Below are 27,358 nucleotides of genomic sequence, written 5' to 3' on the forward strand. Positions count from 1 at the left end.
TAAATTGGCTATTTACATTGTAGCTCTTATATACTTTGACACTTTATTCTGTCTTTCAAAACAGGTTGTACTTGAGTAAATTTAGTCAGTTAAAGGGAAGGGAGAGAAAAGTGAGCAAGGCCATTAAAGAAGTTTTGGCTCTTACACTTGAATGGGCACCTCTGTCAATTCCCTTCCTTTACGAAATATTTTAGATACTTAATGATGTTTGTAAAGTGGCAAAATTTACACATCATCTCTCATCAAGAGAAGAAGTTTAGGATTGTACTGTTTAAATCCAGGTAGAACTATTCTTATTGAAGTGTAGTGGAAAGCAATGATTTTGCTCTCTTCTTGGTGAATTCATACCACTCATTTTTCTCCTAAAGTCATCACAGTGTGCTGTTCCTAAAGCCCCGTATTTCCTGTTGGGAGAGTACTGCTTTGCAACCTAAATCTAGCACATCTTCTCTACTTCAAATTGCCATAGAATTATATTTGATGAGCCCTGGGATCTCAGTCCTAGGGCTGAGATCAATGGGCTCTGCCCTAATCCCATACCAGAGGTGGTCTTCCATTTCATCTTAACTAAAGACACAAAATACATCCAGGGGCTAAAGGCTGAAGTGGGCCAAGAAACCATGGATCCGTTGGAACATTTTTGATAGAAACTTTTCCTGAAGAAAAACCCAAGATTTTGTCAAAAATGGACATTTTTGTAGAAAGCTGACCTTTTTATATGCAGCTTTTCTATTTCCAGTTCTGAATCATAGTTTCAGAATGCCAACAGTTTCAAATAAGGACATCATATTTTTAATGCTGTAGTCTTTAATTTTGCATTTTTTAAAGTCTGAAGGAAAAAAAAAGTAGTATTTCAAGGCTTAATGGAGTCCTGAGCACTTACTCATGTAAAAGTAAAAGTGACAGGTTTTAGTTTCTCAGAGAAGCTGATAGGATGATTCTGTGTGTGGTATGGAGGACACTGTATATAACATCAGTGGAAACGTGCCCAGTGACATTTCCCTCCTCGTTAATACCTCCATTCTGAAAGGAAAAAAACATTGCCTGAATATTTACTCTGTTTCTTTAAATTGCTGAGGAGGAGTTAGGTACTGGAGCGTTTTGCTGTCTATGTTGCTGTATTGACAGTTACAAAGAATCCCAAGCCTTATTCCTGGTGACACATGCAAGGAATCAAATTGTAATGCATTAATAATGTATAGAATATAATCAGAGAATTGTTAACGTTTGGAAGGGACCTCCAGGATCACTGAGTCTGACTGTAACTTTTTCTTCTGAACTCATACTCAGGAAAAAAAAACAACAAGCAAACAGATTTTTAAGTCTGTTCACTTTTGCTGGGAAATTATTGTAAATGCTAGTGAATTCTGGTCATTATGATAACCCAACAAGATTAAGGAAAATTAATATTTTTATCTAAAGTTAAAAATACAACAACAACAAAACAAACAAGAAATGGGCAAGATTTTGTCCAGCCTGCAGCCCCCTTAGGCCTGCCATGTAAGTTGCAGGGATGCTCACACACATGAACTGTGGCTAAGCACACGGGTAGGGTTTGTCTCTGGGATTCTCGTGCTCGGTACAACCCATGTTCCCCTTTGCCCAAAAGGTTTTCAGGGACAGCTGAGAAGGTCGGGCAGTTGTAACTCATTGTGTAGTTGGCGCTTCATTCCCCTGAAGGGGGAACTGAGAGAAAGTTTGCAGGAAAGATGGGACAGCACTGTCTAGAAGAGCGAGTAGTGAGAGGACAGGGGAAATGGGCTCAAACTGAGAGCAGGTTGAAGTGAGACATTGGAAAAAAGTTTTTTAGCGTGAGAGTGGCGAGGCACTGGAACAGGGAAGTTGTGGATGCCGCACCCCTGGAGGTGTTCGAGGCCAGGTTGGATGGGGATCTGAGCAACCTGCTGGAGTACAAGTCGTCCCTGCCCACGGCGGGGTGTTGGAAGGACACGATCATTAGGGTCCCTTCCACCCCAATCCACCCCGTTATTGTAAGGCAAGGAGCGTGTGCAGCGGGGATGGAGCCGTGTCCAGCCGCGCTCCGGGCACGCAGCCCAGCCCCGCTCTCCGGGTCTGCCCTGAGCCCGCTCCCATGGCCCGGCCCGTGCCGTGGGTCGGTGCGCGCCCCATCCCGTCCCATCCCATCCCTGGGAGTGCCGATCCCTGCCCCGCTTGCCTGTGCCGGTCCAGCCGAGCTCCGCCGCCGCTGCCGCCGCCGCCGCCCCGCGGGCTTTAAGCGGCCGCGCCCGCCCCCGGCTGCGCCTTCCTGTGCGCGTCAGCCCCGCAGCAGCTCCTGCCGCCACACTCACCTGGGCCAAGCTCGGAGCCTGGAGGGGGCTGCTTGTCTTCGGGAAGCTGAAAAGTACAAAGTCTTTCCCGTTCGTGCGCAGGGCTGAGTGGCTGGGGGCTCAGGGTTCCGCTGTTCCCCCAAAAGCTGTGGAGGCACCGCTGTCCCCGCTGCCTGAGCTCTGCTCAGAGAGGGACAGTGAAAAGGAAAAGGGCAGCTCTTGGAGGAGTTGGGCAGCAGAACAAAGCGTCTCCAAGAATATCGAGTCTAACATTTGACTAAACATCACCATATCAACATAAGACCCACAGTCAATTTGTTTATTCAACACTTCCAGGAATGGCGGCTCCACCACTACCCTGAGCACTCCATTCCAATACTTAGTCACCTTTTCCATGAAAGAATTCTCCCTGATGTTCATCCTGAACATCCCCTGGCGCAGCTTAGGACTAAGTCTCTGCTCAGACCTGCCCTTTGTCCTTTAGGTTTCAGGAAGCATAGGAAGCTGGTTAGCTTACGTGGACCACATCAGGACAGTGAGTTAGTAATTTGAGGACCACCCAGGAAATAACATCGATTAGTAATGTGATTTTGTGTTGTCAGTAGGGGGAACTATTGCACTGTATTTCTTTTAGACAACTACTGGTAGCTGTTTTTCTTTTTACATTAGCGCTTATTTTCTGAGCATCCTTGAGCAACTGCTGTCTGTAATGATGAGAAGACAGGTAGTTCATACCACTGCAACAAAACAAGATAGTAACAGGTTTTCAATCCCCCTTTTCTTGCTGTTTCTCCACTTAACCTAGAAAATACTCTATATGGTGGAGTGGTTGATATCAAGACAATACAATGCTTCCTATTATCTGATGGAAGTATCTCTTCAGGTTTGTTTCAGGAGGCCATAAGCCAGAAGTTCAGATAGGTGATCTCAAAATCCCGGGGTAACCAGAGGTCATCCTTCATCTGAGCTTTGGAGGTCAGTTTCTGGGAAGACGGTTGCTGTTCCCTTTTCCCTCCTTTTTCCCCCTTTCCTGGCAGGCGGAACAGTGAAGGCAGGACAGTGGCTGGGATGGAGAGCAGCTGTGGAGCCAGCTGTTGGGGGTACAGGGTGCTGGATGTGAGCCGTGGCTGTGGACAGGGGCAAGATCCTCACAGCAAGGGGTGCAGGAAAATGGATGGAGTCACTTGTGATGTTACAGTGAGTCAGGGACCTCTGGGGCTTTGCAGAAACTCGGAGAAAGAGGAAGGCAAAGGCGCTTTGTTTGGGGGAGGGGAATAAAGAAGATTGTGGTCCTAGGGCTTTAGAGTTGGATTGTGGAAGGCATTGAGGCGTGGCTGGGTGTGAAAAGGTGCAGGGACAGCAGGAGAATGGGGGCTGTTTGAGAACCAGGGGTGGGAGAGGAGGGTGTGGAGCAGCAGAGCTGTCAGGGTGGTGAGGGAAAGGGGTTCCCTTCTGAGCCTGAGGCACAGCTCAGCTCTGTGCTCTAGGACAAGGGTCAGGGGCTGTGCTAGCACACTGTGAAGGAAGTGATGCTGTTGGGAGATGTGAGGGGAACTGCTGTGGAGCAGGACTGAGATAAGAAAGAGATGGTCTAGGTCAGTTCAGGTGAGCTCTGGAGGAGATCTGTGTGGATAGGATCCTAAAGAGATGGCTCGAGGCTTGTGGTGGGTACTGCTGGTCCAGCACAGGAGGAGGCTGTGAAGGAGGCAGTGCCTGGGCTGAAAGGAGAAGTTTAGGGGCAAGGAGTTGTGGCTCACACTCAGTGGAGGAGTTCAGTGAGTACAGACAGGACAGGCCAGGAAAGGTTAAAACCGCCACTGGGTTTGATGGATTAAAGTTAATCTTCGCTGTGTAATGTTTTATTCCACTTCATCCGTGTTTCAGCACTGGTCAGAGCAGGAGAAGACACAAGTGCCTACATTGCATGGGCTTTTTAAGGGAAGAAAAGGTCTGAAGCTCTGGAGAAGGAATTCAGGGCACAGTAATCTTCTCATCAGAAGTTCACAAAGTTTCTTCTAGGAACACTGAGCCAATTTATTGCTTTGATCTCTATGACCAACCTGTAATCAAGATTACCATCTCTCATGTTTGGCCTCTAGTCATTATGCTCCTTGACTAACCTTTAATTAGAGTATGTGTCATCTGTCTTTTACATAAAGGAGACATTCAGCTTGTACATGCTCTACATGTCTTGTGTCTGAATTGTTCATAGCTTTTATTTTGTGCATTCAGAACATGGACTTCTGGTCTCAGTGAGGTGAGTAAACACTGTAATTGTGAGAATTTGTCCTGCTGACAGTGTAGTTCCATAAGTCAGTAGTTGTGTGTGCAGGTCCCATCCCTTACTGTCCTCTGTTTGGAGAAAAAATACAGGAACAGCAATGTCAACCTAAAGTCACATGTTATAATAATCTATTTATGAATGATGGAAAGAACTCTCATTTCTGTGTTTGTATGTAGCTAAAAGAATGGTCATTATGCCTGGAAAAAGAGGTTTGTGGCTGCTTGGTGGCTCTTAACTGCTGAAATACTTACTGCTTTCCCCTTCCAGTAATGAGTGAGCTACTTGTGCAGAAGTATAAATGCATATCAAGATGCCTATCTTGCCCAAATTCAACGTGATACCAACTAGAAAAAAAATTAACTTTCCACATGAAGAATAATGAGAAATAAAGAATTTATAGAAAATGAAGTATTCTCCTGCTGACTTGGCTTCAGGTCTCTGCTTTCAGGGCAGTTTGGCTTTTTGATCCTGCAATCTCTGGCTTTGTTTTTTTTGGTAGGTAAAGATAGCAGTTTAGAAGAGGCAGGAGAAGGAGAGAAACTCTGGGGGCCTTGTATTAATTACCTTGTAGTATAAATGAAAAATTGCATATGTGGAACACCACTGTAAATAAACTTTGCCTCATATGTCTGTTCCAGTCATCATTTTTTTTCAGGAGAAAAATGTGTGATTGATTTAACCTGTCCACTTTCTGAATGATATAATGCAAATTTGAGTTTTACTTTTCCTGAATTACTCCAGAGTCAGGTTTCCTTTTTTGGTTGTGATTATGTAAATTGTTAGGAATGCTGGTAGTGTTATTTTAAAAGGCTTTTTCACTCAGAATAGTCGGTGGGAGCTCAGGAATCTTTTCTCTTACACAACAACTTCCCTGACAATTGGTAATGATCACTTTTTGTCTGTGCAGATCTTGAATACTTTAAGGTGAGTGTGAGAAAGGAATGCCAAATCAGTGTTAGCTGGTGAATGCTGTGGGTTTTTATATATCCCTGTGAGGAAGAGCTTGGAGGGCAAAATGAAGACCCTTGCTGGTGCAGCTTGGGTAGTAAATAGGTCAATGTTGGCTGGACAAGAGAAAAGAGAATTTTTTCATAGTTAGCCTACTTGAGATTTGTGCTTTCAGTAGTTGCTTGAGTTCTTACTGCCTTCCTTGCCCAGGGTCAAGATGACCATGCATCATGGTAATTTCTGAGTATGCTTAGGAATATTTTCATTTTTGGAGTCTCTTAGAGGAGTCCTTGAGTTTTATTAAGCCTGCTAGTGTATGCTAATTGCAAAAACCAGTTTCATGCCAAACAATGACTTCCAAAAGCAAAGATCAATAATTTTAGAATTAGTAATGGATTGTGGACTCAGAAGATAGCTTGGTTAATTAATTAATTTAATAAAATATTTTCACAAAAGGAGCAATTGAACTGAAATCTGATCATCTCTGCTTGAAAATACTTAAAATACTATATATTGAAGTTAAAACCTGTAACTCTGATGGTACCAAGAGGAATTTTGATTATGTTATTCTCTGAAACTCTTTTTTTTTTTAATTCTTTGCATAACAAAGCACACATCTTCAGAAGTAATGTCAGCTTTTTGCTTGTCTAGGCAATAAGACACCAACAAATCTGAAGCAGTTGTACAGTGATTGTAACTGTATTGTTGGATATCACAAGCAGGATGGCAATCCCACACCTGTTGCGGACTCTCTGTCTTCTGGGTTGCACAAGAAGTGGTATTTGATTAGATTCTTCTATTCTTGTCCAGCCTCCTATTAAAAAAAAACCCAGGTCAGATGAAAGTTTATTTTTTTTCTGTAAACCTGCTTTTTTTTCGGGATCTCAGCCTCTCAGCATGCTGTAGATAAGGACCCTTGTGGTGGGAAATTTAGCTGCAAACTGGCATATTCCCTGTTCAGTGCAATTCCCATGGCAGCAGGGAAGGAGGAACATTATGGATGAGTGTAGCCATCCTTTACTTATTTATTTTGAAAATTTCTGAATTTCCTAGTGGCTTTTTATAGGAGGTTTCAAAACTTTCAGGTGAAGCAATTTTTAGTACAGTCAGTTCATATCAGAAGCAAAAATGGGTTTGTTTTCACTGGCAGACAATTGGGATGGCAAAAATAACTGAGACTGTATGTGAAAATTTAATGTCGGAAGTTGTTCTGTTGATGCAAGCAATATTCTTACTGTTCCCTTGCTCTCACAAGGAGAAAGAAAAGTGATTTCTAAGGCTGACTTATGAGGTGAAATGCCAGTACCTAAGAAAGCAGCTTGTGGCCACAAAAGGACACGGGTAAAACAAAAACTCAGTTCTTTCGTCAGTTTGTGGTTATCAGGTTCATGTCTTGCACTGCCCCGAAACTGCTCTGGTCATGAGGCTCCCATAGAGTGGGATGGGTGCTCTTCTATTTCTCCTGGAGAAACTGATGTGAGATTCAAGGAGACCATTTGCTTATTCACTGCAGCCTGGCCACTCAGGCAGTCCAGCATCAGAATCCAAGGATTTTGTGCTTAGCAGGAAGAAGTTGTGATGTCTGATACAGGCAGAAGGAATCAAAGCCCAGCTCTCATCCTAGGAAAAGCTGAGGGCCTTTGTCTTTGGGCATAAAGACGCTTTCATTCCTGGTCTGGGTGAAGTGGCATAGCTTCAGCTGTGGGAGAAAGTACATCCTCCCTCTGTGGGACTCTGAACCAGACTGCAGATTCAGGATTGCAGGAGTCTGCTGGGAGAGGAAAAGAGAGAATATGTCTGGGTTCCCTCAGTCTGGCTAGGAAATTACAGCTTTGAGTCCTGCTGAGTGCTTTAAATACTGACTTAGTGATTTATTTGCAAGGCAGTGCATGAATTTGAAGGGAAGGGTGACGTTTGCAGCAGGAAATCCTCCCCGAGACTGGAGCGTGTTGTGTGCTGTTTGAGATGTGCTCTGGGTTAGAGCATGCTAATGTTAGAGACTCCCAGATTGGAGAGTCCCAAATCAGACCCGGGTTGAGGCTGGAGTGGGCAGCAGGCTCTGAACAAAGCTGGGTACAGACAGCCCAACTTGAGTGGCATCACTTGGACACCCCCAAATTCTGGGCGTATAAAAGGACTGCCCAGAAATCCTGAGGATGCGTTCCTCAGCTCGGCCCCTAAATGCTGGCCAGATTTCATTTCAAGTGCGTTTAGGATCTTGCCTTGAATTAAAAATGAGGCTAAGGTTTGTGTTGCTATGCTGCCTTGTGGTAGACAATCAACTCCTGCCTTGCTGCTGCTCTGAGCACGTGTCTGTGTTGGGTGGATGGGTCACAGGAAGGAACTGCTCGAGTATTTCTGCATCTGTCCTTGTCAGGCCTTTGTGTGCAGGGCAGCAGCATCCCAGTGAGCATCCCAGGGTTACATTCCCACTGCTCAACAGGAATTGAACCAGGGCTTTTCCTCTTCCACCCTAACCGTCTAGCAATGTAAATATGGCCAAAATATGAAAATGGTGGTACTATGTTAAAACAGAAGTCATAAATCCCTTATTTCCTGATGCCTTTTGAATATTTTATCATTTCTTATACTTAATGATTCTCAATGCTTTGAACAAAGAAGAAATAATTCCTTTTTGTATCATTTGTATAATTGGTTCTATAATGAACATGAGTGGAATTTTCTGATCTCAATTTTCCTCCTCTTCTCTAGTTCAGGGTCCCCAGCCTGGTGAGAACCTGCAAGTGAGGTTTTCAGACAGACAACCTTGATGGTGAGGCCATCTATACCAGTGGTTGTCAAGGGGTTTTTTTATGGCCTTCTAAACTTGTTGGAAAAAAATCTGAGAATTACCTAAACTGTTTGGGGGGGAAAAAATGAACCACAAATGCATTGTGGAGTGCTGCCACAGTAGTTACCATTTGCAATCAAAATAATGAGGCAAAGCTTTTGAATTATTATCATTTTTCCAATGATGATTTTGTTTCGTTCTTTCCATACCAAGGAAGGTACAGATATCTTCTAAAAACATCTTACTCTGAGCAGAGTTGTGCAAACTGCTGAGTGAAGGTTTCTGACCTACTTGTGACCCAGAGCCTGAGAAGTGCTGCACCAACAGTACAGATAACTTACACCACTAAAACTATCTTTTGTCAAAAAAGAAACCACTGCCTTCTCTGAACTCCTGAGAAGCGAGAAGGAGGTTCTCAGCTAAACTCTTGTGGTATCTTTTTTTTGTTCAAACTCTTTTTTTTTGTTTTGCAAACTCTCTGTTGCTGTTTTTTAAGGTGCTTTTACTGAGAAGGAAATAAGCTAATGCTGTGCTTGAACACATGGTGGGTCACAGTTCTGGGAGGTGCAGGGCACTGAGCAAGGCAAAAAGGAGAGATATAGAAGGCTGAAGTATTTTGTAGTACATGGCCCTGCTTGCAGATTCTTCCCTTGATAGCCTAGAGATAAAACAGGCAGCTGAGGGGTTTTTCCCAGCCTGCTTGCCATTGCTGGGAGAGGTGGCTGCCCAGGGGCTCCATGAGTGGCACAGCTGTGGGGGCAGCTCAGAAGGGACCTGCACAAACCCTCCAGGGAGGGAGGCACAGCTGGAGTCTGTGTGCTGCACACTTGGAAGGCTACATCTTATAATGTGCCATTTCCTTTGTGTACAAATATTCCTTCTTTCAATTGAAATTGTTGAAACCAGGAGTATAAGTGAGCTTCTGTAACGAGGGGACTTCCTCTCTCTACTGATCTCTGCCCCTTGGTGGCTCTGGTGTTACCAGCGACAAGGACAAGTTGTACATACAAAAATTTAAAAAATTGCCTTTCTTAGTATTTAAGGAATATTTAGCAATAGGAATTAATTATGCATGCAAACTTAAATGGCCATACTCAGCTGATGAGAAGGACAATCTTGATGCATACTTCTGCAGTTAGATTTGAATCTTCTGTCCCCAGCTCACTGCCAGTGTTGTGTAAATCATACCATATGTTAGGCGTCTTCAAAAGAAAACTGAGCAAACCACACAGTAATTAAAGTGGGTTTTTTGAAAAATCGGGCCTTTTTGCTTATTTGAAGATTTGTTGTTTTGCAGTTCTGCTGAGAACAAGTATCTTTACATTGCTTTGTGGACTGCGTGTTTTTTTCTCAATAGCAGAGTAATTTTTCTGAATAAATGCAGAATCTATGGTCTTTGTGCCATGCCTATTAGCATTAAGAGGGGAAACAACTCTGAAGGGAATTCCCAAATTCAGCATATTATAGCTAGGGGACAGCAAAGCCTGGTGCTGTCTTGAAACTTTTCCTGTTTCATCAGTTTGAAAAGATATGTGTGTTGATAAGTTTAATGAGGCTCTTAAATTACAGGAGGTTGTGTGCTGATGTGGGACTTGTGTGGTGACTCAGAGGTGGCAGCATTTTCACGAATGCATTTGTTTTCAAGCAGTGTGGGTATGTTGCTGAGTTCACCAAGATAAACACTGTGTTTTCCATGTGGCTTTCTTTACCAAAGCCCAGTGTTGTGCAAAGTAACGAGTAATTAGCACGGAGGCGGCTATAAAGAGTTATACTGATGTAATTACCAAAATTAAAAGAACTGTGTTGCCATTCAAAAAGATCCTGTTGAGAAAGACAGTACCTAAAATTAGGCTCTACCTTGTGTTTTGGAAAGAAAATAGTTGGATACTGAATCACAGAATGATTTGGGTTGCAAGGGACATTGAAGACTCTCTAGTTCCAATACCCTGCCATGGGCAGGGACAACTTGCATTAGACCAAGTTACTCAGAGCTTCAGCCAACCTGGCCTTGGACACTGCCAGGGATGGGGCATCCAAATCTTCTCTGGGCAGCCTGTTCCACTGTGTCACTGCCCTCACAGTAAAGAACTTACTCCTACTGTCTCATCTAAATCTGCCCTCTTTCAGTTTAAAACTGTTACCCCTCATCCTATCACTACACTCCCTGATAGAGTCCCTCCCCAGCTATTCTTTAGGCCCCCATAAATGCTGGCAAGGCTGCTATAGTCTCCACCTGGAGCCTTTTCTTGTCTAGGCTAACTAACCCCAAGCCTCTCAGCCTGTCCTCATAGAGAAAATGCTCCAGCCCCCCAATCATCTTCATGGCACTCCTCTGGACCTTTTTGACATAGCTTTTTTCCAAAAACCAGATTTTCCTCCCATGGCTATTGCTACTTGTCTGAACATTGGCTTGGCTTGGCTTCATCCTCTGCCAGCTGGGTAGGACATGGAGGATCTCTTGAGATGAAGCCAAAGTAACGGGTGTTATGAGGTGTGTTTAATTCCAGCTTATTGTAAAGCAAGTTGTGTCTCGCACCGAGATTCAGATTATCCAAGGAAACCATGAAAACATGAGATCAGTATTTCTTCCCTCAGTTGCAAATAGACTTTCTGAATATGGAAAATTGGTTAAAGAGAATGCTGCTTGGAAAAGGTGTTTCAAGCAGTCCAGGAGCAATGGCAAGATTCAAATTGTAGAAGCCCATTTCTTTCATCAACATTTGGGTTTGTCTGTGTCACAGTATCTGCCAGATCACAGCAGTAAGCACTTTTCCACTGTAATAAAATATTTCACTCGTCCTAGTACTTGTTTTGCTATTTTGGTATTGTCTGAAAAGGGATTTTTCTAATTATGGTTCCTTTTTTGTTCTTTTTTAGCATTTATATCTTAATTTCTAGTAGATACTCTTGTTTGACCTGGAGACAAAAAGCATGTTTGTAACAACCCAGGTGCTCCAGGGTGGTGAGGTCGTGCATAAATTTTGCAAAATAGAAGTATTAGATTAATATGTAATGAGCTTTATTTCAGTCAAATTTCCCTCTTGCAGTCATTGTTTCTCATCCATCCTATAGGCAGCCTTAGGACTGTTGCCACTCTGATACTGTGTGTGTAGTGATGTTGCTTGAGGCCCTGATTCTATTTTGCTAATACTGTATGCATGTCTCAACCCAAGAGGTAAATGGGTGTGCAGTTGGATAAACACTAGAAATGCAGAAAGGGGAGTAGAAGGTGGAAGCAGAGCAATGATCAGCATTTGAAGCAGTAGCCAAGTTGCTCAGCTGAATCTCTAACTCAGACTTTGAGGCAAAACCCCTTAGGGTAGAGCTTTTGGCTTTCAGTGGCTCTATTTCCCTATCTGTAAATTGCATGTAGCTATATCCCTCTGGAAAGTGTGTTTCCTTGCAAAGTTCTTGGTTTTGCATAAGAATGCTGTTGTGGTGGCACTGGCATTAGTTTCGTTAATAGGGGCTTATAGTGTGATTAGAACTGTCTTCCCAAACTTTTTTTTTCAAGGAGACTGTGTTATTAAAATCATCATAATATGAATAAATAAGGATATTTGGGTACAGAATAGGTAATTTTAAAATCACCTCTGTCCTTATCTGCTAACTTGTGTTCTTTTCTTGTTTATTTTATTTGCATTCCTGTTACTCTTTTTGGTTTTTTGGGGAGGTGTGCTGTGCCCCTGACACATGGATCCCAAACAGCCTGTGTTTCTATTGGAATTCACATTCTAGGATATGATATGTAACAAACCAAGGAAATACTGGTGATGAGATGAGACCAACAAGTGACTATAGCTGTAATTTGGCAGGTTTAGTACTAGAAATGTTTACAGGCATCTTCTAAACTAGGTTCTTTATTATTGTTTGTGCTCACACTGTAGTTTCTACTCAGTGATTGTCTCTCATGGATTCCAAGATTTCAAGCCTCAACAAACTAAGACATACAAAAAAAAAAGGATTTGAATCCTGCTAAAGTTAGCATTGAAACAAACTCCTTGTGCATAACTTTCTTAATCCTTCTGTGCAATTTTATCAATTCCATTTTTCCTGCTTCCTCCCCATTGACCTTGATTATGTGGACAGTATCTTTGAAATATATATTTGAAACGGGATTTAGAGTCAGGAGCAGACACCCACATATGCTCATCATCTGGAATTTAGTACTTTCATGACAGAACAGGGTGTAGCATAAATCTGTTTGGATACAGTATTTTAATTGAGCAAGAGTTGCTTGTAGAAACACTGGTCAAGTTGTGTTGGGGGTTTTTTAATAAAGGAAAAGATGATGCAAGTGTAAATTGTTGTAATGCTGAAACACTGTAGGTGTAGTTTCAGTGGAAGAATAATATAGTCAGGGCTAATGTCTCTGATATCTCATCCTGCTGGTTATTTGAAGGTAATGAAATACCATTTCATTGCACATGTTAAAACTTGCCACTCTATTGTTTAACTACTATCAGATGAATATTTAATTTAAAGGAAATATTTTAGAAACCCAAAGGCTTATTTTTCAGAGCTGTGTCAAACTATGCTCACCTAGAAATTGTGGCAGAGTTCCCTTTAAATTCTCTTGAAGTTCAATAAGAGAAACCTTGTCAGGATTTTGAGGCTTGCTATGTATTTAGACAGCTCAGCTCACAACTCTGGCTTGGAGACATCCTGAAGTCTATTACCTGTCTTTGTGCTGCTCCTCAGCAAGAATTGATCTATCCTGGTACCCTGGCAAAGCACAGCTTTGTACCAGCCTTTTTATGAGCAGGTGGTCTTATTGGCAGTAAAATCACTTCTTACAAAGCCGTGTAGTGAAATAACGATGAGGTCACAGATCTGCAGGTATGTCAAAATGAGAGCAGTAGATAGCCCTCTGCTATAGGAGTGTTTCCAGTGTAACATTGAGCTTCTCAGCAGGGACTCCTAAACTGGGAAAACCAACACATACAGTACAGTATTTATAAATCTAGGCGATGTCAAAGTTTCTGCTGTGGAACAGAAAGTGCAGGATTTGCTAAATCACGTTATTGCTGTGAAGCCTGGCAATCGCTTTTTCTTGTTTCTTTTCTTTCATCACTAAGCTGAACGCCCCGAGCTATCTGTATAATTATTTCAGGCAGCAATCCACATTGTTAGCTTATTTCCCCTGGGTATGTTTGGTGCATTTCGAAAGTTGATTTAAAAATTGCAGGGATCCATTTGGAAGGAATACAGCAGTTCCCATTCAGTTTTGCCTTATGGGTGTCTCTAGCAGTCTGAATTACCAGAGGCACACAGCTTCTTGGAAGCCTGCTGTGGAGTGGTAGAGCACAGCCCCACAGGAAAGGTGGTGTTGACACATCATCGCTCTGGTATTCGATGCTCCAGGTGAAGAATTGCAAGACCGGGAAAAGAAAATCACACACAAGTAAAACCCGCACTTAGTCACTGAGTCTGTACAGGCAGATACCACTGCTTCCACTTCGTGCATTTGCAGGTGATTGAGCAAGGCAATGAGCACAGCCAGCATTTGTCACATTTTCAGCTGTTAAATTCACTGAAACTTTAGTTGAGACTGAACTTCCGATTTTTCTTGCCATTAAATAAAAGCACCCGGAGATTAGAAAGCTGGGTGAAAGCTAATTTACTAATTTGGTATTTTCCAAACTGGAGCCAGTTGAAGTGCTCAAATCTGCAAAGGTGAAGGCTGCACAGTGTGCTGGGCTCTGTAAATGGCAATTCAATGGCAGTGCCAAGTGGTGAGCACCTCTCGGACCTCACTGTGCCCTGCAGTGTGATTGGTAGCTGCAAAGATCCTGAACTGTGGCCAGTGGCTTGTGCCACAGCAGCACAGCTCCTTGGCCACATCTCACCCAGAGGCTTGGAGAACAGTTCCCTAAATCCTGGGAGCACTTGTGTTCAGCCTTGCTGACTCTTACAACTGCTGAGCTCAGTGAGAGCTGAGCTGCTTCCCTCCCACCTACATTTCCTCCTTCCCCAGTATGAGCTCTGAATCCAAAAGTGTGGCATCATTAGAGATGTTCCCACCAGAGCTACTGTCCCTTGAAGCTTTGCCATCTGTAAGGACAAATTCCTGTGCCATTCTGGGTTCAGAGAAGTTCTCTGAACAGCTGCTCTCTTACCAATCCTCAAACACTTCTCCCAGCATTAACTGCTTAGCCAAAAACCTTCCCCTCTGATTCCATTTCAGACTGCATCCCCCTGGTGCTTGGTGCTTATGTCTCATGTCACACCTTGCTGGGGAACAGGTGCTGGTTTCTTTCTTTCCTCTCAGTTACTCAGGTGTTTTTGTCTCAAGGCCACCATGGTGTTACCATTCAGATGCTTTCCTCTCCCTTAAATATCACTACAGCTGGTGGATGCATTGATCTGCATTTCCATACCAGGATTTCTAATGGATTTTTTGTATCTGTTTCACCATGGCCTAAGTGTTTAGCTTGGGTCCTACCCCTTTCTAAAACCAGAAGAACGTTTTTTTCATTTTCTACCAGGGAAAAGTGATTTAACATCAGGATTTTCATTATTAAAGCTCTTCTTGTGATAGCTGTATAAGTAAGAGGAGGAATTCAGGGGCTTAGCCTACCGTGTGTATTGCAATGTGCTAAATGCATGAAATTGTCCTCTTGGCTGGGTTTACATTTCCTGCAGACACCTGAAGTACAGACCACCTCAAAAATTTATCCAGGGTAAAGCTGGAGTATCACTGCCTTGCCTGAAGAAAGAGATAATAAGACTGCACTTTAAAAATATGTGATGATTAAGTAATCTTACAAAAGAATCAAAGCAAGCTTCCTGCTGGACAAGCGTGAGGAACTCCACAGAAATATTTGATTTGTTTGTGTGTGTGGTGTAGATGATATTACTGCTAAAATTGGCATGCAACTTTCTGCTAAATTCCTACACAACTCTGAAAAAACCTGTGCAGGAACACACAGAGTCAGGGCTAGCAGGCTGTACAATTAAATACTTTTGCTGATTTACAGGATTTTAATTCTTGATCAAGATGCACCACATCTCAGATAATGCCAGATGTCTTGCTGATTGACTGTCAGATAAACACAGACTTCATAAGGATTATTGCTTGGTTTTCACAGTACCTTGTGTGTTTGACAAACATCCAATCTATGGACCTTGGGATGCTCTTGAAATTTGCCTCTCTAGTGGCTTGGGTTGACTTTGGACTTCAGAGAAACAAGTTTTCCTTTGTGTGCAGGTGGTAGAAAGGTTTTACTATTTGGTCCACTCTCAGGCTTGTACATTTAGTGAAAAATGTAAGCTCTTCATATTTACAAAGGTATCTATTTTTTAGCCTTTTGTAGAATCAAGGAAAATTTTGTGGGAAATTTAATTTCATTGCATTGCCATGTTGAGGGTAGACTGACTCACGAGTGATAAAATTTTGGATGTGTTTGTAATTCATATGGAGTTGTAATCCAGGCTCACATGCTCCCATTGGGACAGAGGTGATGTGATTTCTTCTAGTAAATGAGACATCTCAACAGGGTCCACTTTTAAGGAATACATAGCACCAGAGGATACTGCAGGTGTGAAGCCACAAACTCCTGCAGCTCATGCCAAGTAATGCTTCTTAAACGATGCACTGGGGCACCATTTTATGTAACTTGCCATCAGATGACATAAATTCTCTGACAACTCCTAGCTACACTGAAGCAAGCATTCTTGGAGCAGGTTGCAGTACTGGAGCTGAGCAGTTAATCAGGTGTAACACGAGGTTTTGATGTGATTTAGTGCCTGCTGGTAGCTTGTACTGGGACTGTACTGTCCTTCTGTATGTACTGTGTAATAGCTTGAAGCTGTCCTTAGACAGGGCCCTGTTGTAAACATGCTGTCTGGCTTAGCTGGGATGTCCTGTAAAAATATGTTAATAAAAACCAAAATAATTTTAAAGGATCCGATTCCTACTATTTCTGTTTCCCAGACAATTCCCACCAGTAAAGTACAGGCCATACTCTTAACTCTTGCTGTGCTGATGCTTTGCTGATGCCTGCTGGAGTTGTGATTCTTGTTTCAAAGGTGATCAATCATTGTGCACCCTCTCGTCTGACTGCTGCTGTGCCTGAGTTCTCTGCTGCTTTGGCTTGCACAGTGCAGAAGTTACCAGAGAAATAAAGCTTGTGCTCAAGGGAGTCACAAAAATTTATTAAAACCGAATTTATTTTGTGTCTCTTCTTGTCTCGGCTTACTCAGGTCTATGGAGTGAGTTCTGAGGTAATACTTGATTTAAGTTAAAGGAGTTTTTAAAGCAAGGTAACTTGTGTTTGATATCTGTATTTGCCAGGTCCTTATAACCTGGATCTAGCAGGTACAGCAGTAAACGCTTTATGGGGTGCAACTTGCAGAAGGATATACTGAAAAACATCATTCATTTGGACAACTTTTACTGGACTTTCTGCCTGGGGACACATCCTGTAAATGTGAGCTCTTGCAAAGTGAGGTGTTCTTTTAAAAAGAAAGATGCGCTGTGGTGTGTCTAGACATGATTTTTTCAAGGAAACAGATGCAGAGAGGTGCATACTGAGGGGCTTATCAGAGAAATCACATTTATAGGCATTTTATACGCATTATCACATTTATATGCATTTTATAGGCAGGGTGAGACATTCAGGAGACACTCCAAGGAGACAGTGACCTGCATGAAGGGCTCTTCTTTCCTAACCTGCCTGCAGCTCCTGGAGGATCCCTCAGTTAGAGGGACTTGTAAAGAGTAGCAGTAAGCAGAGAATGATGCTTTGGAGGGATTCCTGGTTCCTTCCTCTCTTCTCAACCTCGAGCTCTTCAAAGTACAAATCCTCTGGAATAGGGGCACTAGGATTTTAGCAGGACCTCAAAGGGACCTGCTGGCAGCTCTAGAGAAATGCATAAATTCCAGTTTAAAACAGCTCCCTCTCACCTCAGCCATTTTTTTATTTTTAAGAGAAAATTGTGATGTTCTTCCTTTTGTGAATTAATATGTAATTTTGAATGTAAAGCAGGCATCAAATGTTTTCAGTAAGGATTTGAATTGTCCCCATAGTTGGAAACAGCATTTGTCTGTTGGGTGGTGGTTTGGGGAGGGAGGAGGGTTGTGTGTCTGCAGCTGTTGAAGGCCATTAAAAAGTGACCTGAGCCCCCCTGAGAGCAAGCCTGGCATTAACTGTAAATTGATATACCAGGTCTCAAACACTTATTTCAGATTTCTGCATGGCATTTCTGCAGGGTTTTGCTAAATGTTCTTATTTTAGGTATTCTGGTTACACTAATCTTTCATGTACTTTTAAAAATAGACTGCACAGCAAGTGATCAGCTGTTAGTACAACTTAATAATTGAAGAGTTAATCCTTCAAATCTGAAAAAGAAGAATGAATTCTCTTGATGTATTTCCAGCATAGTAGTTAATTTAAAATTTATTTTTAAAAAAAGGAAATGAAGAAGGACAGTTTTGATTTTTATCTTACTAAAGGAAAAATTATTTTTCTTGTTTGATTCTTAAATTCAGAAATTTATGTTGTCTTTGCTCTGGTAAATGTTTATCACTGAATGCTACAGGACCTACTATTGTGATTGTGCTGCTTAAAGTTTCAGCAGAGCTTGGAAAAAAACTTGGCAGACAACAAGATGGTGGGTCCTGACTTAGATTTGAAAGAAGCTTGCAAGCAAATGTCCCATGACGCAAACACTGCTTCCTTAGTTCGGGATTTTTTTTTCTCTTTCCCTTGATCTGACTAATTTAAAGTTGCTGCAGTGAACTTTAAAAGATGGGTGGGGTGGGTGTTTTCTAGGCATGGTAACAAAACTGAAGTTACTTGATCAAGACAGGGGAGCTGGGATTCTGAGTGTTTGCAGGGAGACAATTCCTTGTAAAATCCCAGATGGAGTGCCTCAATAGCGCAGTGGAGACAAAGCAGAGGAGTTTATTTACCTCTGCTAACAGGGATGCTGCCTGTGTGGGGCTGAGGGGACAGTGGCAGAGACCCAGCACCAGTGCAGTTCATCAGGAGGAAATTAAGTTTTGGGGTGGCAGAGAGCTACCAGCAGCTAAATCCTTCAAACAGCCTGAAGATGGTGGCAGCTGGCTGATGGTAAGGCTGGCTCTGTAGCTTGCCTGTGTTTGCAGATGCCTGAGTGCTGCTGCCAGAAAGGTTTGGGAAATAAAAAGCCATATTCTTGAGTTCATGGAAGTGCTTGATTTTTTTACAGCCACAGTTATTATTTCTTTTGAATTTGATTCCTGTGAGTAGGATAAGTTGCAATGACTCTGGAAGCAGCTGTGCAGGACAATGTTCACTTCAGTGGAAATATAGAGCTGATGAGTTAGTGTGTACCTTTTGTGTGTGTTTATGAGATTTTTATTATTGTAGTATTATTATTATTGTCAATTTTTTTTGCTGGTTTCTTGGCTGTTAGCTTAATGAAAACACAAGGAATGGAACCTAATTTTTACCATCTAACTGTCTTCAAAGCAACAACACCAAAAGCAATAATTTAACATTGTATGTAAATTAGCTTCAATAAACTTTGAGGTGAAATACAGACAAATTGCTTATTTTCAGTAAAAAAGGCTCTTGCTCTCCCTTAACTTCATTTTATTTTTCAGCTCCTGTCTGCACCAGTTTGTAAGGGAGTTGCACAACTTACTTCCAGCAAGGTAAAGATGAATGTTTTCCTGTTCATGTAGAAAGGTGATGAACCATGGTCCCCAGAATACCATTTATTCACTCAAATGTATTGGTCATGGTAGTCACGTCTTGCAAAACTTTTTGCCCTAACTTGTCTCTGAATTTTTCATTGTTGCAGTTCAGATTCATCATTTGTTTCCCTCCCCAAGCCAGTGAGATTCAGAAAGGAGTCATGGCAGAAGGTTAAAACCTGCTGTATAACTTGGTATTTAAGCTGCGTGCCTTTTGCATACAGTAAAAGCATCAGGGATTAATGAAAGCATTTTAATGGATTTCTATGTTCCTGAATCATAGCAGAACCATGAGATCACTATGGATAGCCCGACTACCAGATTTTCAGGCTGGGTAGTGGTCCCCTATATAATTGAGTGGAGTTTTTCAATGCATTTGAAAAATTACCTGGTGAATGAATGGTGGTTTTATGTTCCCCTTTGTTTTTTTATACTGTGTAAGATACATGATAAGGTTAATCAAAAGACAAATACACAATTAATCTTAAATTTAATTACAGATTCATGTGCTTTCTATCCTTTTTCTGAAAAAGTGAAGCCACTCTAAAATGCCATTTCACACCACCTGTGCTCTCTCGATTCGCATTCATTCCCAACTGATGATAAAAATGTGTGCCTATAAATGCATTCAAGAAACACCACCAAAGTAAAATAATAATCTGTTTATTTGAAGGCAGGGTCAGAAGACCAGTTACATCTGCCTGTGACATGTAGGCTGTCTCCTAACAGGTGGAACAATTGCTCTGTGTGATGCCTGGAGCCAGAGTGTGCTCAGTGCCCTGACAGGTGATGTCAAAAACGACTGGAAGGGTTGGACAGAGCATGGTCTTGGCCATGAGCAGTTTGTGATGCCTCTGCAGCCACTGTGTTTCAGTAAAGCAATTTAGACTCAGCTGAATCAGAAATGAGTTAATATTTCTAGTCATTCTTTTAACAGCCTTAATATATTGACCTGATTTATGATCCCCATCAGATCTCTCCAAGGAGAAGCTTCCAAAGGAAGCTTCCTTTGCCATGGATCTTGAGGAGTACAGGGACCATGTTGTAGGCTGGACAAAAGGGGTTTCTTTTATCCTGTATCTTGTATGCCATATTTGTATCTTATCCATGTGGATTATAAAAATGCTTCTGTCTAAATTACCTTTATTCTGCCACCAAATTACCAGTGCTGACGGCTTAGAAGTCAAAGATTCTTACAACTTCCCTGCCACAAGTCCACTAAGGCCTTTTAAGTACAGTGGGCATTGATTCAGAACACAAGACTAGAAAGCTGTTACTTAATGTTGCTAATAAATTTATTGACGAAATAAATATCACCATATGGATCACTGTCATGCATGCAAAAAATGAAATCAGTGTGTATGGCTGGTAGTTCTCTTTCCCTCTCCCTTTTAGTGCTAGGGAGCCTAACTTCTCCCTTAGTAATGAGACCCCTCGACTTTGTTCTGGCATTGTCTGGGCTTTAGGCTGAGTTTCATATGGTTCCTTGAAAGTGCTCTGCACTGCTGGAGGGAGACATAAGGAGTATTTAATGCAGATGTAAATCAGATGCAGCCAAACACAATAGCCCTGTTCATTGCTCTGTTTATTAAAAAATGAGAAGAGTGATTTCAAAATAGCAAAATGAGCAGAACGTGTCCAGACTCCATTAGAAACTGGACAAACGGGACAGAAATTCACATTTTCTTATAGAGTCATAATTGTTTGTTATAGGGACCATATGGAGCTTGACAAGAACAGCTGAGATGAGACTAACAGTTTTAGACATGGGCTTTCTTTATCCAATCATCAAATTGGTTAATGGCTTCCCCCCCACCACAATCAAGATGAAGCAGCTGCAGTGAAATGCTGCAGTGGGTAACACTGTGAAAGACTTTCCATGTGGATCTAAGTTTGTCCATTTTGCAATGATAGCAGAATGCCCAAGGTTGCTCTAAAGAAAAGGGCAGCACCTGCCTTTAGGCAGACCTTGGTTAGTGGACTGCAGTTCTTTGTACAATCTTTATTTGCAAAAGATTCAAGGCTTGCAAAAATGCAGGCCTGGAGCATGCAAGATTTAATACATAGTACTGTTCCAAATAGACTGTTCTAGGGAACTGGGGAGAATTCACATCTAATTACTACTGTGCCTACCTTTTTTTCAATTTTCCTGATTTAGTTTCAAAGTGTAGAAAACACCATTTTCCCCATCTTTTGATTGCCCAAGTAATTTTGATTGTTAAAATACATTTTGTATAATTTCTCCACTTAGCCTTACAATGCCCCCTTTGAGCATCTCTTTTAATTATACTGAATCAAGCTATGATTTTGCTGGCTTAAAATATCCAAGACTGAATGCCAGTAGCAATGTGTTTGGCTACTGCCTTACTCTAGTTCTGCCAAAGCAGAAACTCCCTAGGCTATTCACTCTTGATTTTTTAAAACATTTTTTTCAGGGGATATCAAACCTTAAAACAAGAGATGCATGATTCAGTGTTGGTTTTGATTGACTTTCAGACTCATTTATCAACATATGTTTCTTCCTCTGTGCAAAAATTGTACATAGGAGATCCAAAATAATGGAAAAAAAAGAAATAGTGCTTGCTTTAGCAATGAGAAGAGAAGGGATTGGAATTGGTTCTGCATGGAAATGTAATGGTAGTGAATAGTAAGCCTTGCAGATAGTGTTTACAGCTGTAGAGGATGTTTTCTTGTAATCTCATTCTTGCCTTTATAGTTATTACACAGAATAACTTACTGTGTTTGCTCAGGGGCTGTCTGTGTTTGGCATCCTGCAGAGTGGGAATACGTAATGCTTTTTTCATTTTCTAGGAAGCATACACTGAAGGAAGAGAACAAGACAATGTTTAGCACATCCTTTGTGCCAGTAAAATGAGTTACCATACATTACTGTTGTGCTAGAAAGCAGCTATAGCTAAGTGATTAACAAGGGAGGGGGCAGGGGAAGGAAATGCTGCTCAAGATTTCTTAACACAGATACTGGAAGAGAGCAAGCAAATGAGCAAGATTTTTCTTTTTTAAACAAACAAACTTATTTTTTTGTTTACTTTTAGGTGCCTGAACTGAAAAAATATGATATCTAAGATCAGTCATCAGCCTTACTTAAAAAAAAAAAGGCAAGACTGTGTATTATGGTTTCCGTAGCTAAAATTACAGACTGTTGTAATATTAAATTAAATGGGTGATTATGTCCCAAAACACCAGCTCTAAGGGTACACCTGCAGTGAGTACTAAAAGATGACTTCAGCTCGTGGTAGGAATCCTGGTTATGCTCCATTGCACCCGGACTGTGCTCTTGGCCCTATCAAAGGTTGTTCAAAAGTCAGTCTGGGGCTCCCAGCCAGAGTTCCAGCTGCTGGAGCTGTATTCTCTAAGTTTACAAGTTTAGCTGGCATCTGGAAAAAGGGATGCTCTTCCTTTCCTTCATTTTTTTCCCCAGCTTTATTTCTGTGAATACTATGGGAAAATGCAAGTTGAGGGAAGCAGTTTTGTCAGCTGTGCCATGGTCTTCTGCTAAAGGGGACAGAGGAGCTGTGTGTCCTAAAGGAAAAATTTGCTATTTCAGTGGTAACTCGGTGTTCTATTGTTGGATAACAGTGTGGTGGTGAATTTAATCCTGTATGAAGCAGTGGCATGACCCTGCACTGTGCTTGGGCTTCAGGAAGTTGGCCTTGCTATATGCTTTTTCTGAAGTACAGAGATGAAATTGTTCTAAACAGAACACCCCGGAACATGTGTCTGTTTTAAAATATCCACGTAACGTGGACAAGGGATGATTATGGTAATGATCACGCTTCCATCACATCTTTCTGTGAGTAGCTTGGAATCTGAGCTTCTTGTGTTTGGAGTGGTGGCAGATAGGAAGAGCATCATAAAAAAAACCCAGGCTTTCCTGAGGAAGTGTTAATGCAGCCACAGGATCAAGCTAAAAGGTGATGTCCTTCATCACCTGATACTTGCAAAGCTCCAGGGTAAGTGCATGATTTGCAGAAAGCAGCTTATTCGCCGAGTAGGAATTCTACCAAATTTCCTAAAAGTTTGTCTGGAGTGAAGACTGAAAAAGCAAGAAGGATAACAGGCTGCAGAAGTAGCTTGAGTATCACTGGCAAGTAGGAGTGCACTTGCCCACTAATTAGTTGAATCTTGCTTGCAGAGATAGAGGTTTGTTTCTACAAATTGCTGAACACATTAATTGCTGTTTCATACCCCTTTCCACGCAAATTTTTCAGTTGCAGCCCTTTTTGAAAAGCTTCAAAGATTAAACTGCAGTATTACTGCAAAAATGAGTAATACAGATGCTGTGTGAGCCAGAGCAGTAAGAAAGGATTCTGCCTTGAGGGGAGGAGTGGGAAGCTCCAGTGTAACATATTGAATGTTCCAACAGTGATGTGTCCATGATTAATACATTCATGAGGGGCTGTTGTGCAAAAGGGCACTCAACAGGTCAGCGAGTAAGAATTTGAAAGGCCTTCCTTTAGTAGACTGGTAATTATGCAGGGCTATAATAATTTTGCAGGAGATATTTCACTGTATCAGCTAAACCAATAGATATGAAAAGCCTAAGTTCAAAAGGCTTCATAAAAATGTAATGCTAGCAGAAATAGTTTCGTTATTAAAATATTGCACAAAAGCCTTTTTATTTTAAATTAAACACCTGTATGCTTTTTCTACCAATACTGCAGCTGTAGACACCTGGCATAATCAAAAGACAATAAAATAACTAATCAAAGGATAAAACGAACCTGTATAAATTCACCTCATAAATGAGATGAAGGGACTAGTTTTCTGAAGGGTTTGGTTTTAAAACTGATGTGATATTTGCTTTCTGTCTTTCAGTATGGCTTTTAATTCGGAATGCCCTCTCCGAGCATGAACAAGAAATAGCAAATCAGTACATCCAGTTGTGTTTGACTTGTTACCTTTGGCACAAAGCTTCAGCATCTCTCTTTAGCTTTTAGATACACAAGGCTTTCAGGGTGAGGATATGCCTTTCTGTTTTCCAAGAAGACTCCAGGACAGCTTCCTTTAGCCTCTGGGTTTACAAAGACAGCCCACAACTCAGCATAGCTGGCTGTGGCAGAATTGCATCAAATCCTGAACATTTTGCAATCTAAAGTCCAGAATTCAAGTCCAGCCACTGCCACTCGGGATAAGCTCATTCCTTCTGGGCTGATCAATGCTTAGCAAATAAAATCTGGCTGTTCAAAAGATTGAGGACATGATAAACTGAGACACTTGCCCATATCACAGTGTGGACGTTTAAAGAAGACTGAGTTGTTCATTAACATTGATAGCCTTTAAAAGAAATCCTTCCTTGCTTGATTAAGGCCTCTTGCCTCTCAAACTGCACTAAGGGTGAGCAGCTGTGAAGTAATCAGGGTTGATACCCTGGTTACTGCTCTGGGGGAAAAAAAAAGGCAATTTTCTTTGTGAGCTTTGAAATCTGCAAGTGGCAGCAGTTGGTGAGTGTTTGTATGAAATGTGCAGTGGCCTGTGCAGTGCTCGTTCATTCCTCTGAGCCCCTGGTGGCTGGAATTTCTCACATGGAGAAGTTATCTGTTCTTTAAACAAGAAAATGTAAATTAATGTCTTTTGTAGGAAACGTGCTGAATAAGGATCTCCTACAGACCTAGTTCTCTCTGTAGGCTGGGACAGTTCCTGGACTCGAGCCACTCATTTTTCTCCCTACAGTCAAAACCATTCATTATTGCCTACGTAGCTTTACTGAAGTCTACCAGCTTTGTTTGCAGTAAAGATTCCAGCCTTTTGGAGACTTTGCTATCTTTTCTGCTATGCTATCTTGATGTAGATACCATCCCTAATTCTTCCAATGAGACAAATGTATTTTAGCTATCCTTTCACCAGATCACACAATCTCCCTTGCTAGATATGGAGCAGTGCAGCAAGGAATTTTGACCAGTCTGGAAACTTATTATTATTCTTGTATTAAGTAAATGGGTTGGGTAAGAGGAGAAGGCACTGTTTCCCCATCAGTTTCCCAATATTTATAAAATGTATGGCAGGAAGAATCCTTGTGCTCTCAGTGCATTGCATCTGACTCTCACTGGGATGGGTGACATGTGGGAGGAATGGTTTGTTTATCATCTCATTCCCTCAGGACTCCCACTGCCTTTTTTTTTTAAGGCAAACAAACTAATTCATCCCTTAAGCAGGAGCTTCAGGGCTCATGGACAAATTATGCAGAAGAGCAGGCAGCTTTTAGCTATTTTCTCTCTCAGCTACGCTTTCCTAAAGAGAATAATCATAGAAACCATAGGGTCATGGTTGAGCCCTTTATAGTTGTGTGTGTTATATTAAAACAGTAAATCACTTTCATGAATGTGCTTTTTCTGTGTGGAAGCTGTTGGGTAATTTAGTCCAAAGTCAGCTGAACATCTCTAGTTACTTCAGAGATAGCGTGTCCTACAGATGGTTTCAATTAATACTTGTTCAGGACCCTCTAAAGCAAGTAGCCAGACTGATTGTTTGGTAAGTGTCAGTTAGAAATATCTTTATATATGCATGTGAAATGTGACCTTAAGACCTGTTGTGGTCTGCTGGGTAATAGTCCCAAAATGTCTTGGATTGAAGTTCTAGTTTATGTTCTTCTCTCTTCACCTTTTTTCCCCATATTGGAAGTGGGCACAATACCCCGGGCTTTTGTGGCATTGTCAGCCCCAAACCTGTGCATCCATTTGAGGAAAAAAGCAGTAATTTTTGTTAAGCAGTTATTGTGGATTTTACAGAGAGCATTTTCTGTTCAAAGCCTGAATCAGGCCAATTCTTCTGCTTCAAATTAGCATGCATTAAGGAATAGCACTTAAACATAAACACAGTTTAGGAACTTCACTGCAGCCCTTTGAGAAGTAGCAGGGTCTTTTTAGTTAAACCAGTATTGGAGGTAAATGGTAAATTGGTTTATTACTTGCACAATAAAGACATTTCTTAATAAGTGAATAGGAAATAAAGTGAATGTTTTGAAGAACAGAAAGGCTGCAATCATTTATTGAGGTGATCTATGAAAGCAAATGGTTTGTAATACATATTACAGGACAGGGCATGCATAGGACCAAACACCATAAATACACAGAAGTTGATAATAATGTGAGAATGAGAATCTGTAAGTTTCACAGAACAATAATCACAGAATAGCTAAATCATGCACAATCAGTGAACCAATGGAAATGCTCCTATAAATTACACTTTTTACAGAGGGAGACTGTTTAAGCTGGTGACATTTAATAAAGTATATTCTTGGATTCAAACAGGCAGTGGAACAGCTCTGTAGCAGCATTGATGAGGAAGCATTTCCATCTCTGTTTCCTCTCTTCTTTCAGCAGAACTGCAGTTGGTTCTGGCTGGGCTGGGTTCAAGATCCTTGCTTCAGGAAAGCTGAAAACATCTCTTACAAGCACTGCCTTCACCTGTGATGGAAGCAGAAACACACCACATACACATGTTATTAATTTGCTGCTTCTTGGCAAAAATTTGCACCCCTAAAGAGTTCACTCTGCTGTAATAAAGCTGGAGAACAAAGGAATTGCTCTCTGCCCGCATATAAGGCATGCATAATCCCCAGTGAGGAGCTCACATTTGGGGAGCATAGGAAGAGCTCTGGGGCTGGCAACATCTGCCTGGCATGTGCAGTCACATCCCTCACAGCCGAGTTACCTTTCATGGGCATTTCTTGCCATTTAGGTGGAAGAAATAATTGTTCTTACGTGCCCTAGGTAAGCTGGTCTCTCTTCTTTAGCTGGCAAGGGAAGTGGAAGGCTCTCAGGTTTGCAGAATTAGTAAGAAGGAACTTCCAGAAACTTTTAATTTTGAAGTTCTTTAGCCATTGATTTTTCCATGCTGTGATTCTCTTTCTTAATCCTACTGCTTCCATCATTGCTGCCATTTATAGACTGGTGCACAGCCAGCAAAGAGCCTGGCTGAATTGTCATCTGTCTGCACTTTTGCTTGGACTCAAAAAGGGTCCACAGCTTAAAACTTGCATAGTCAGCTCCTTTTTAAACCCTTCTTTAGAAAAATCACACAGAGGAGGGAATCATACATTAAAGAAAACAAATACATCATAACTTCTTTGTCTGTAAACTGCCTGGACACTGTTCAGTATTAGTATTTAGGATGAGACCTCTTAAAAAGTCATTCTCTTTTCAACTTCTGTTGGCTAAAGTTGTGGAACTCCTTTTTTAACACCATCTTCTGTAAATTACTTATGTGAGAAGTGGGTTTGCATTTGAAAATTTCTAGTGGAAATTGCAGACCAGTTTTAAATAGTGGGAAAAATAATAAGAAAGCATGACTCCTCAAGAGAGTTTCACATCATTTCACACTATCACACAGGGATGGTCATTCCC

The 27,358-nt window shown here is 41.5% G+C and overlaps 1 protein-coding gene across 4 annotated transcripts in view; it reads right to left on the reverse strand.

Annotated features, from left to right (window-relative positions):
• The window catches only part of STAT4 (signal transducer and activator of transcription 4), a 41,622-nt gene extending 38,776 nt beyond the window's left edge, over positions 1–2,846 (reverse strand). For 2 of the 4 annotated variants that reach the window (XM_088167790.1, XM_088167788.1), the window contains exon 1: positions 2,310–2,846. The gene's annotated coding sequence lies outside the window, so the exon portion shown is untranslated. Of the gene's footprint in view, positions 1–2,176; positions 2,225–2,309 lie in introns of those variants that run through there. The other 2 variants (XM_088167789.1, XM_014880956.2) reach the window with 2 other exon arrangements.
• Between the last annotated feature and the right edge of the window lie 24,512 nt (positions 2,847–27,358).

Source organism: Sturnus vulgaris, chromosome 7 (assembly GCF_052056855.1).
Source record: "Sturnus vulgaris isolate bStuVul1 chromosome 7, bStuVul1.hap1, whole genome shotgun sequence".
NCBI lineage: Eukaryota > Metazoa > Chordata > Aves > Passeriformes > Sturnidae > Sturnus > Sturnus vulgaris.